Raw genomic sequence first — 12,023 nt, forward strand, 5'->3', positions numbered from 1 at the left:
GATAGCTCAATTGGTTAAAGAGCAGTCGCCCGGAAAGCGGAAGATCCGGGTTCGAGTCCCGGTCCAGTCTGTCCAACGGCCCAATTTTTTCACAAATCCTACAATATTATTCATAAAAATATTTATATATGATATAATATAAATATCATTTTGATATTATACATCTCTTTCTTTCTTTCTCTATAACGAATAACGTTAAAATCAAATTAACTAATTTAAAATTTGACGATTCACATTCCGCGTATGATGGTATGATTTTGAAATAAATGAGATTTCTATTTATATATAACAAATTCAATAAAATCAGAGCTTATATATCATATTAATCTCGCTAATGAAATTGCGTCAAACAAAACCGGAACGAAAAATACAGAAATTATTCGTGTTTTCCTCTCAATATATAATTCATCAAGACTATTATGAAGAATTAATTAAAGAAGACTATATTAATGGGGATGAATATAAAAATGAAGAAAAAGGTCCTTGTGACATATCCGGAACCAGTCACCTACGCCATATACGTGTAACGTTAAGAAATAAAATTAGCGCGTTCTTAAAGCGAAACTTTTAATGGCATATCTTCGCAAGTTGCTTTTTAAGTACGCTCAAAGGAAAATCTAATTGCATTGGCAAAGTATTTAATTCGTTTCAAGCGGTTGCCCTCTCGCTGACGGAGTATGCTTCTACTTATAAAACGACGTTAAATGATAAGAGTGAGAGTGAAAGAAAGAAAGAAAAAAAGAAAGGAAAAAAATTAAGGAAAAGAAAAAAAAAATAGTAAGCCGACTTGAAAATTTTCAATCTTATCGTAACTAAAAGGGAAAAGGGAAAGAAAATTACTTTAAGGTTACGGTAAACGAATAAAAGCGGTTTTTTAACCGAACCATAAATTGGAATAGGACTTTTATTACAAATTTTTCATAGATCAATTTATAATTATAAAGTCTCGGTAGCAATTCTTATTATGTCAAAAATATTTGTACTCTTTTATTCGCATTATTTTCACTTCGTGCGATAACACACAACGAACGTGTGTCATAAATGAGACGAAGGTAAAGGGAGAGAAAGAAGAATCGATGAAAACGCTTTTGTTCCTCGAGACAAGCTTAAAACAAAGAAAGAACATTGTCCTTCGAAATAAGCTTAAACAAAGAATGAACGCTGTTACTCGATAAGTTCAAACTTTTTAAAACAAAGGAAAGCCAGTTTATATCTGAGGATACTTTATGAAAAATTAATAATACGTGTGTTCTATATACGTGAATATTCTGAGAAAATACGAGATTTTTCTTCAAGCCGTTCACGTATGCGTCACGTTCAATGCTTGCCCAGAATCGTCAATTTAAATTTCTCGATAGGATGGACACGTTACTTGATTTTCCCATCGTATATACTCTGTACTCAGAACACGTATCGAAAAATCTGGGAAAGCCTCAAGATTTGTCTTTGTAGTAAAGAAACTCCTTCAAATCGGACGATTCTCGCGATTTATGAAAGCTCCGAAAGAGAACAATCATACGATAGACAAAAAAGAAATCATTTATTAAGGAAAAATATGCATTTGTAAATACGTTCTTTATAAAATAGAGTAGCATAATATAAGAATACAATATTGGATTAGCTAATAAGCAATGATGACATTTACTTAACTTAAATTAGCTTTAATATATAATAATATAATAATATAATGAATTACTTAACCCAAATTAGCTTTAAAAATAATGTAAAGATTTTTAGCATTAAATTCTTCGTTTAATATTTTCTATGAAATATTACAATCAAATGATAATAGAAATAAAGAACTAGAATAACTCCAAAAATATAATTATTCGTGTAAGATAATTTTACATATAACGTATAGCGTGATTAGAAAAATGATAAGGTTGGGTTAATGCTTTTCCAAAGCTGTTAACAAATAATCTGGCTAATTTTCGACGAGTTAAAATTTAGCGAATAAATAGTCACACCTGGCGAGTACCGATTTTCAAACTATGGGACTCGTGCATTCATAAACGAACACATAGAAAGACACGATCACAGCACGTGCGAGCGTTCGCACGTGCGTGCGTCATTACGCACTTCCCCTCGTGCATATTGCATTATATAATTGTGATCGCACGGCTCAGTGAACGGAGCTCCAAGAGGGTATACTGATAAATCCATACAAAACGTTATCCTTTTGAAAACACTCCTGACCCGATGGTTATCGAATATGGTCGATAACTTATTATCTTTACTGATTATTACCAAATGTTATATTTACAACAAAGGGCCACGTCATACCGTTAATTTAGAAGTAAAACGTATATGTTAGTTATCATTTTATCAAACTTATTCGTTAATATCTTTCCACAAAAAAAAAAGTAATTTGTAACTTTGCATGATATACCTATACTATATCATTCACCCTTATGCCAAAAGCATGGATTAACGTTTCAGGTAATTGTGAGAATTCACAACTGAATATGAGAAGTAATAAAATGTAATTTCGGTGACATTAAATTGCTTTAGAAATACTCTTGTATATATCAACTTTTGAATCATAAGTTTTATTTTTTGCTTCTCATTTTAATATTTAAACGTTCGACAAAATTGAACATCGAAATTAATAAAAATAAATTATTCCACTTTACGAATCTCAAATAGATTATTTATCAAATCATCTGATATATTTATTTAAATATTATATTAATTAAAAGAATTTAAAAATCGTACGAACTAATATCTTTTGGGCAATTTAGAAATAAGCTACAAATTCTTGTGACATTGTCGAGTTTGATTTTTTCACGTGTCTTCTCGCATTCAAGCACAAAGTAAAATATTAAATTAAAGTCCCATGGAAGGCCTCGTATGTACTTACATGCGTGTGTGCGTATATGTGTTTATACGTATATATATGTGTGCGTATGTGTACGTACGTGAACAAAAATATCCTATAGCACGTACTACTTTTATGTCCGTTTGGATTCTGCGTTGCAACCTAACATGCTTCCCTCTTTCTCTTCTACTATTTCTCTCTGTTTCTATCTATCTATCTATCTATCTTTATTTATCACTCTCTTTCTCGTTTTAAGCGAGCCCTCTTCGCTCGTCGACGGCTGACGAAATCTTATTAGCATGAAAAGAGCTCCTAGGGATTTCGAGTGAATGAAAAAGAATCATTTGAAAGTCCTTGCTGAATATAAGTCTCGATTGATTACCTTCTTTTTCTCCCCCTACTAGAATATCTTTAAAATTCTACTCTTTTCTATTATTTTGTACTATCAATGAAATGTATATTTATCCCCGAGATTGATCCAATCGATTATACGACTTATTTATTTGCTAAATCCATTAATTCCACGAAACAAATGATAGAGAAAATTCATAAAATAATATACAATAAACTTTCGTATCATTTATTATTGAACAACCATAAACATTGTTCTCATTTAATGTTGTTAAGCCTAATTTTTAAAATAATTTATTTTGAAAAATTATATAAACAAATTTTATATTTAATTTATTCCAGTATTGTCATTCATGATACGAAATAAGAATTTACAACAGAAAAAAAGAAATGAAGATTGAAATGATCGAGTGTTCATTTAACGATATAAAAATTTGCCTAACAGCAAAATTAATTTCAACGACGAGATTTCCATCACCAATATGAGGTAAAATGTCATTGATATTAAATCTAAGATTAATGATAGACCAATTTCAATTTATATCATAAAGTAGACACAGGTTCTATAAACTTGTTTCCAAAATAATATATACGTTTAAAAATATATGAGTATAAGTATAATATATATATGTAACGGTAACTACAATACTAAAAAAGGAATTTTAACTATAAGTTAAACAATTGAACAAATCTATTTAATAATTTCTTTTATAATTCAAAGAATGTTAATAAAAAATAAATCGTAAGATCAATTTTTTCCATTTTTTGATTTATGATTTTACAACTACTTTTATAATTAGTAGCATATATGTACTATACTATATATATGTATATATAATATATATCCTATATACTATATATAGTATATATATACATAGGTTCTGTACACACATAAAACGGAAACTTCGTGCTAGGCAGGCATTCGTGCTGGAGGGTAATTAAGTTACTCCTTTCGAGTTAACGCCGGCCCCTCTGCGCACCGTAATTTCCGCAGCTTTCCTCCTAAGTTTCTGAAGTCGAATCACGAGGCCGGTTAATAGAATGCCACGGAATTGTTCTCGACGCGGTGTGGCTCCTCCCCTCTTCCATTCCCTTTAAACGTACTGGCCATTGTTATTAATTACTCTGGTCGTTCTATCACATCGAAATGGTACTCTCTCTCGTAGAGACATTCTTGTTGCCTTGTTTCACGATCTGTAGTCCTCTATCTATCTCACTCCCCCTCACCCCCTCACCCCCTCTTCCTCTTCTCACTCTCTTGCTTTCTTTCTATTTCTATTTCTCTCTTTGTTCCTCTCCAACGACTTATTTCATTTCTTTCCTAGAAGAAGTCTCCTCTTAGGCGAAACGATCGATAAATTTTACGACCAACCGACCAAAGTAAAATAACACTCGTTAATTTAACTCAAGTTTCTTTTAAGACTCCCTAGCTCGTAAATTGGTCAAGAAAACTTTTTGTCAAATTGAACGTATAGCGTGGAAGAAGTAAATATGAAAATATATATTTATATACGTGGTATGTATTCGATACGTATTCGTTTTATTGACATTAAGCATAAATCTTTCAGGTAATATTTAGTTAACGAGATTCCAATTATTTCAACTACTGTGAAATTGTGTAATAAAAACATAAGCTAAATTAAGTATCATGATCTGAAGAAATCTGACAAATTGTACTTTCTCTATGAAGTTAATAAGAGTAGTCGATGAAGAATCGATAAGTTTCCGGTTATATTTCATGTCGATAATGATCGTAATGCTTTGAAAAAAGTTATCCGTGCAATAATTCATGCAATGCGTTTCTACCTCTTCGAAAAGATTTGGAATTCGAAAGAGAGATAAAGAAAGAGAAAGAGAGAGAACTTGAAAACAAATCGTTCATTATTGGTTATTAGCTTCGCAGCAAAATTGTTCCTGACGTTGCTTCTTTCTTATCGAGTCATTCTCTTAATTCCATATTATTAATTACTTCGAGCTCTGTAGCTTGGGGATTCGTGTATGCTAACGAAATTGGCGTTGATTTACGGCACATTTAACGGTAGTTCTATAGATCTAATATTAGCTATTAATTACCATTTTAACTAATGATAAGAAACAAAAGAATGCATAGAAATGCGCACAGAAATAATTTGTATATAAGAATTCGTAAAATGGTAACTTGAGTGAAATAAAATAGCGATGATTAAAATTTGTTATTAAAAGAAAGAAATAAATAAGAAAAACAGTGGTGGTTCTTTGGATCACTGTTCGAAAAAACGAAAGATGCGAAAGTAAGAAAAATAAAAAGAAATTACAGAGAAAAGGGTTGAAAGTCAAGAGTTTGTCTTGCTTTTTACCCCCAATCTCTTAGGACAAGGGTAGAAAAGTTTTGATTTGTATTTTTTACCAGTCGAGTAGTTCAAACGACCATGAATAAACTCGATGGTTTCCTCTTCCTTTTCCACATCCTCACTCTCTCTCTCTCTCTCTCTCTCTTTCTCTTGGAAACTCCGACAAATACAGACTACGTAGCGATACAATTACAACAACGAAACACGCTCATTGTTACGTCCGTTAATTAAGCACAACGTACCGAATCGAATCCCCAAGCCAGTTGGTGGCTGGTGTAATTACGGAAGTCGAGAGCGCTTACAATTAGATCAATATGCTTACTGGCCTTTTCCTTGTCGATGAATCGCAATAAGGATGGCTCCTCCTCGAAATGAGAAGGCCAAATAGAAAAGCATGCATATAAAATTGTGAAGAAGGAAACCATTATACTCGTCCGATGTTTTTGAGAAAGCACGATGCCAATATATAATAGTATATATACAATGGTCTGGCTATTGATCTTTTTTTTTTGAACGAACGATCCTCAATTATATTTTATTATTCGTGACTGTACCTACCTTGTGCGAGGAACTTTACGAAAATCGAGAAACTAAAAGACAAAACTAAGATCTCTTTTCCTGTCTATGTATTAATTTTCTTAAAATTAAACGCGTAATCATGCGTCGTCAATTTGAATCTCCGACGAGCAATTTGAAAGGAAATTTATACGCTGCGAGGACGAGTCAATTGTTTGAAAATTTTATAATTGTGAAAATAATATCTCACTTTATGACGTTGTTATGATAAAGGCCATCTTCTTTCTAGTAAATATATATATTATATTATATATTCATAATTTTATGTCGTAAATAAATCAACCTTATAAAGCAACCGTCATGCCGTTTTATAAGCAAGATTTATTCATCCGTGTCCTAGCTACTTTCACGACGGGGGGTGGGGGAGGGGAGGGGATTTAAAAAATGCGAAACTACGACCTCGTTATCTTCTACTTTCAGGTAATTATTCATTATTATTAAAGAGAAGAAGTCACCATGAAGGTCTAACCGTAGAATCCTCGTCCTTGAAATGTACTGTTGCTTAGAGTAAGAAGAGAGAATATAACGATGCCAAGTATAATAATCGTCTTATTATGCGCTACGTTATATTATTTTTAATTCGACATTCACGATAACGATCGCCTTTCTCATAGATCCTTCCTTTGTTCATTTTGTTATCTCTTAGTTGATTTGCACACACTATTCGTATACGTCACTTCCTTCGTAATGCTTAAGAGTTACGTTTGATAATTGATTTCGACTTTATTTGAAACAGTGCAAACTTCAATTATATTTTAATAAGCAGTATACATATCTATATATTATATGTATATGTAAATCGAAAACAATCATAAAAACAATTTCATGTATTTGTCATAACAGGTTTCAAAGTGCAATTGTCTGAAATAAGAGAACGTGACCAGTAATTACTAATGCATGCAATTAATAAGAGGAGTACGAATAAATCAATACAAATATTGTTAATAGATAACAAAGAATCATTAAAAATAAATAATTATCTAGAGTCCTCTGCAAAATATCTGTTTGCTGTTCTGTCAACGAAAACAATTGATTAATTACATGCAAAGAGAGTAATATAAAAAAACATAAATTTTATTCATCGCATTTACATTCCCTAACTAGTTTGTTTTTATCGAATTTAAATTTCAAATTAATGTTCTCTGCAGTTTACACGATTTATAATCGAAAATTTATTTATTTCCTATATATGATCGTCGAATAAAATATTGCTAAGTCTTTTAAATGGTGAGTTAATTTACCAAAAACGTGATACTTAAAAGTAACAATCTGTGTGTTTTATGCGATTACTAAAGAATAAGGATGTCAAATATATATTCTTCAATAAAACTAAGTAAATGATACATCGAGTTTAAATTTACTCGAGCGAAGTTCAAAGTACCAGGATGAGTTAGATCTTTATTCTTAATAAATGTTAGTAACAGATGAAATATTATGTATAATGTGTTTTATTATCGTATTTTCTATAATTCGATGTTTTCTTATGTAAGTAAAAATCGATGAAAAACTAATCGAATAGGTTCTAAACAATAACGAGTGAAGCTTTCTATACGATGAAATACGTAATTGATCGTCCGAAAAATAAGTAACAAAAAGATAGAAAGACAATTAGAAAAAGAGATAAAGAAAGATAGAAATTCATGAGACGTCGTTGGAAAAGTGCGAGAGACACGCAACGTAAGACCGTTCTCCTCGTCGTTGTTATCGTGAAGTCGCAACCCGTGCGATTCACCCTTCGTTCGTGCAGTGAGAGTAAAATCACCCTTTCCTTCTCTTTCTCTTTCTCTCTCTTCGTCTCTTTCTTTCGCATTCTCTTCGTATTCGGCGTCTCCCGTTCAGCCCCTTTACGACGGCACACGCGAAGGGCGGTGGCTCGATGGATACGACCCTACGTAAATACGATGTCGTCTCAACCCTAGCTAGCAGCCCTTACAGTTGCATCGTCGTTGCATCGTTGTTGCATCGTCGTTGCACTATACACTAACCGATGAATACACACCGCAGACGATCTGCACGCTACGAGCACACGCATATCCTATGAGATAGATCTGTTTCTTTCAAAAACACAACAAGTTTCTTCTCATTTGTTCTTATCGATTATTTTTTCTAGATGTATCTGTGTTGTTATTATACAATCACAATAAATCATTCAAAAGGGATAACATCAGTTTGTTATATTGTAAAATTATTTTTATTCATCGTGTCGTATACAATATCACACGTACGTGCGTATTATGTTTGAAAGTAAACTATTAAAAATAATTTTAAGCAAACGTGCATAAGAAAATAAAAATAATATATAAAAAAAAAACCTAATGTATGAAATATGAATAAATAAATACTTACATACGTTCAAATTAGATTTATTATTATTAATAATTTGAATAATTAGCAAAAACTTAGGTGTGTACGGAAATTTCCAGACTCTCTTTGTAAGTGAGAGTACTTAACAGTTTTAACGTGAAAATTCGACTAAACATCACCTTGGCATGTTTGCGGCACCCCTTTAAATCGTACACACTCTCGCTTAAAACCATTATGCTTTCCGGCGCATGAGAGAAAGAGAGAGAGAGAGAGAGATAGAAAGCTCGTTGCTTCTTGAATGGTACCCCGCCTCCAGCTATATTCAAAGCAACGGCCATGTTGCAGATAAAGCAATATTTATGGTGCCTAATTTAAATTCAAGATTCACGTGAATTATCCTTAAGGGAGGAAAAGAGGTGGGTGGCGTTAGAGAAGATTACAAAAGGAGGTATTTAAGATTTAATCTAGACCTCGTTTCGAATTAGACAACGGCCCTCGTCTCTTTTAAAATTCGCTTTGAAAGGAACCGAGAAAATAAAATTTCAAATTGTAAGAGAGATCATTTTGTTCCGTTCAATTTTTCATTAAATCTTTACAAGTTTTTCTTTTCGTAATATGAAAAGTACTTTTTACGTTAGTATTATTGCCTGTACCTTATAATAAAATTATTTTCATGTAATTTCGAGAAATTCTCAAAATTGATCATAATTCTGTGCTAACATATTTACTTATGTATAATAATTTATTGCAATTTCCTTGGTTTGTTAGAGAATCAAATATCCCAAGTTGTTTACAATCTTTTTATGTAGTTTTGTGTACTGTATAATGACATTATTCTGCAAATTAAGTAAAAACATTTGAAATTGTCCAATTTTCTACATCCGAACGTAATTCGCTATGATTTACTTGGACCGTGACGAGAAATCAAACTTTGACATTAGATTTTCATCAAATATAAATCTCCTACAAACTTCGTCTTTTCTTATTAAAAAGAAAAGAAAAAGAAACTAAATTACAAGATAGTCATTATTTTAGTAAAATTCAACGTTTCTCTTTCTGCTAGATTCTCGCATAAAAGTGAGAAAAGTTTGCTGATCATGGTGTGCGACTATAAGACGAAAAGAAAAAAAATGAAGAAACGATAAGTTTTTCCCTCTCTTTCTCTCTTTCTCTTTTTGTATTTTTTCCTTGAATCCATAGAATCGTCAGACATTTTGTCTCGTCTGCCGGCTTCAGCCTGTGAACAGACTTGTAAAGAATCATAAAGCATATCGCGCCGAGTGTAACATCGTTCTCTCTCTTTCTATATCATTCTCTTTCTCTTTTCCATATTTCTACGAACCACATCGAAAACGTTGTTCTCCCTCGTTGCAACGAGTGCCGTCGTCGTCGGCACCCATTGCACCCTCTAGCTGTACGAACGAAAGAACCAACCCTTCCAATTTTTACCTCGTGACCACCATTTTGTGTTGGTGAGAAATATCGTGATACTACTAGTCTTGCGAGATGTGTGTGAAGGCACATTTGGGTTTCTTTTAATCAACCACGAATGACGACGCTTCTTCTTTCCATTTTTACTTTTAATAGAACCCACCGAGTTTCTTTCTGTTTATTTCTTACATTTTTCATATTCTTAAACTGAAGAAGTGTAAAGATTTAATTTATAATATATATGATATATAATTATTTTTTATATTATATCTTACTCGTTATATATATAATTAATATAATTTAAGTAAGAATGAAAAAATAATACAGAGAATTACACGAAAACTCGTTAAAAAGTGAGAAAGATTTTTGTACTTTATGTTATACCTATCGTACAGCATTATATCTTATAGAAAAATGTAAAATTATTTACCAAATAATGTATCAAAAAGAATGACAATGATTCGAATCATACATTTTTTACTTTAAGATAACGCACTAATTATGTAGAATCAAGAAATAATTATTTTTTAAAATTATTTACAGTAAATAGAGTTAAAAATGATTAACAATTCAAATAGAAGGGTATCTGCTCTTTATAACGATATGTACGTTGGAAATCTTTATAATTTTGAATCTCAGAAATGTTCTCATATATATAAATAAAAGGTGTTTACATTGACCCACTGACTTAATTTCATTAAAAGATACATTGACACGGTAACCTGCATAAGTGCTTGAAATTTATACAACCTGCATAGCTGATTCGACCTAAACAATTTTTTTGGTTACTATTACTACGAACATGTGTATAGACGAATTATGAATGACAATATTTTCGCACCGAAAAGTATTTTGTACATACATCAATGAATCTTTAAGTATGATTTTTTGGGAACTAAATTCTTCTATAATATATTAGTAAAATGATTTTATATATTTATCGTGTAAATCTGTAATATATTGTCCTCTTTGTAATGCAGAAAAAACAAGGAATAATAAACTACTACTACTACAGTAAAATTACTCTTTGCATTAATAATAAAACTATAAAAGTAATTATTGTTGTTATAAAAGCATTATCTATCAGAAATGAACTAAGCGAAAAGATGTAAATGCCAATCGGTTGGAAATCCAAAATCAATGAAAAACTTATTTTTAGGCTACCAATCAAGAAATGCTGACAATGTAAAACTTATTAATCGATTTCTGATAAGTAATGTGTTGATCTTTATATTGTTATAGAATGTAATTTAAAATTTGTTATATATCTGAATAACATTTTAGTAACAACAGTTCAAATAATGTTATTTTAAGAAGTCGCCTTTTACTTGGAACATATTTCTATTATATTACACATACACATATATTATCTTTATACAAATATGAAATATAATAGGTAGAATGTGTATTTTTTACGTATATAACATACCGTTAGAAGCTGTTTAATAAAATAACACTTTATACAATATCTCTTTCAGATTTCTCTAGAGAGGTTGAAATCTGATCTTCCCATGTTGTTTCTCAATCGGGAGACATCTGTCCTACCTCACGCTCCTTGACCGGTTTCTCGGAAACAAAACGAAGACACCTGCGGTCTACTGTTTTTATAAGCAACTCGGTCTTAGACTTGTTCTCCTGCTTCCAGAACTCCGAGATAATCGATGTGGGTCAACGTCCCTCCCACTCGTTTTTCTTTCTTCCTTCATTCATACGATTCGTTGAGATACAGAAAAAGAAAAGGATATGAACGTCTCGTATTTCAGTGAGACGTGCATCTGGCCCTTTAAATTTTACTCAACGATATACACGCACATGAATATACACATGAGCTGACATTAAAATTTCACTTTAAAAAATTCAAATGCAGGCTCTCCCAAAACTCGTTTTCATCGAAATAGAAAAATTAAACGAAAGAATCGATATTAATGTATTTTATTTTTCATTTTAAGTTATAAATTTTCCGTTACGGTATAAAAAAATGATAGCGTAACTGTTGAAAACAAAATTTATAATTTTACAGTTCGGCAAAGCAGCTCAAAGAATTCCTTGTATAACGCGAACTAAAAATTTCCAAAACATTACAAAACAAAAGTTCATACGATTAGAAATCTTTGATATTATTTCATTCGGTGTTAAATTGTATAGTATACTATAACAATATATATTATACTTAAAACACATTATTTTAAATTTGCATAACAGAAAAATAAATG

General features: G+C 31.4%; 1 protein-coding gene across 2 annotated transcripts in view; it reads right to left on the minus strand.

Moving 5' to 3' along the window:
- The window catches only part of LOC122513391 (E3 ubiquitin-protein ligase TRIM9), a 96,905-nt gene that overhangs the window by 20,011 nt on the left and 64,871 nt on the right, over window positions 1-12,023 (minus strand). The gene's annotated exons all lie outside the window — the stretch shown is intronic.

Source organism: Polistes fuscatus, unplaced genomic scaffold (assembly GCF_010416935.1).
Source record: "Polistes fuscatus isolate 324 unplaced genomic scaffold, CU_Pfus_HIC Scaffold1, whole genome shotgun sequence".
Lineage (NCBI taxonomy): Eukaryota > Metazoa > Arthropoda > Insecta > Hymenoptera > Vespidae > Polistes > Polistes fuscatus.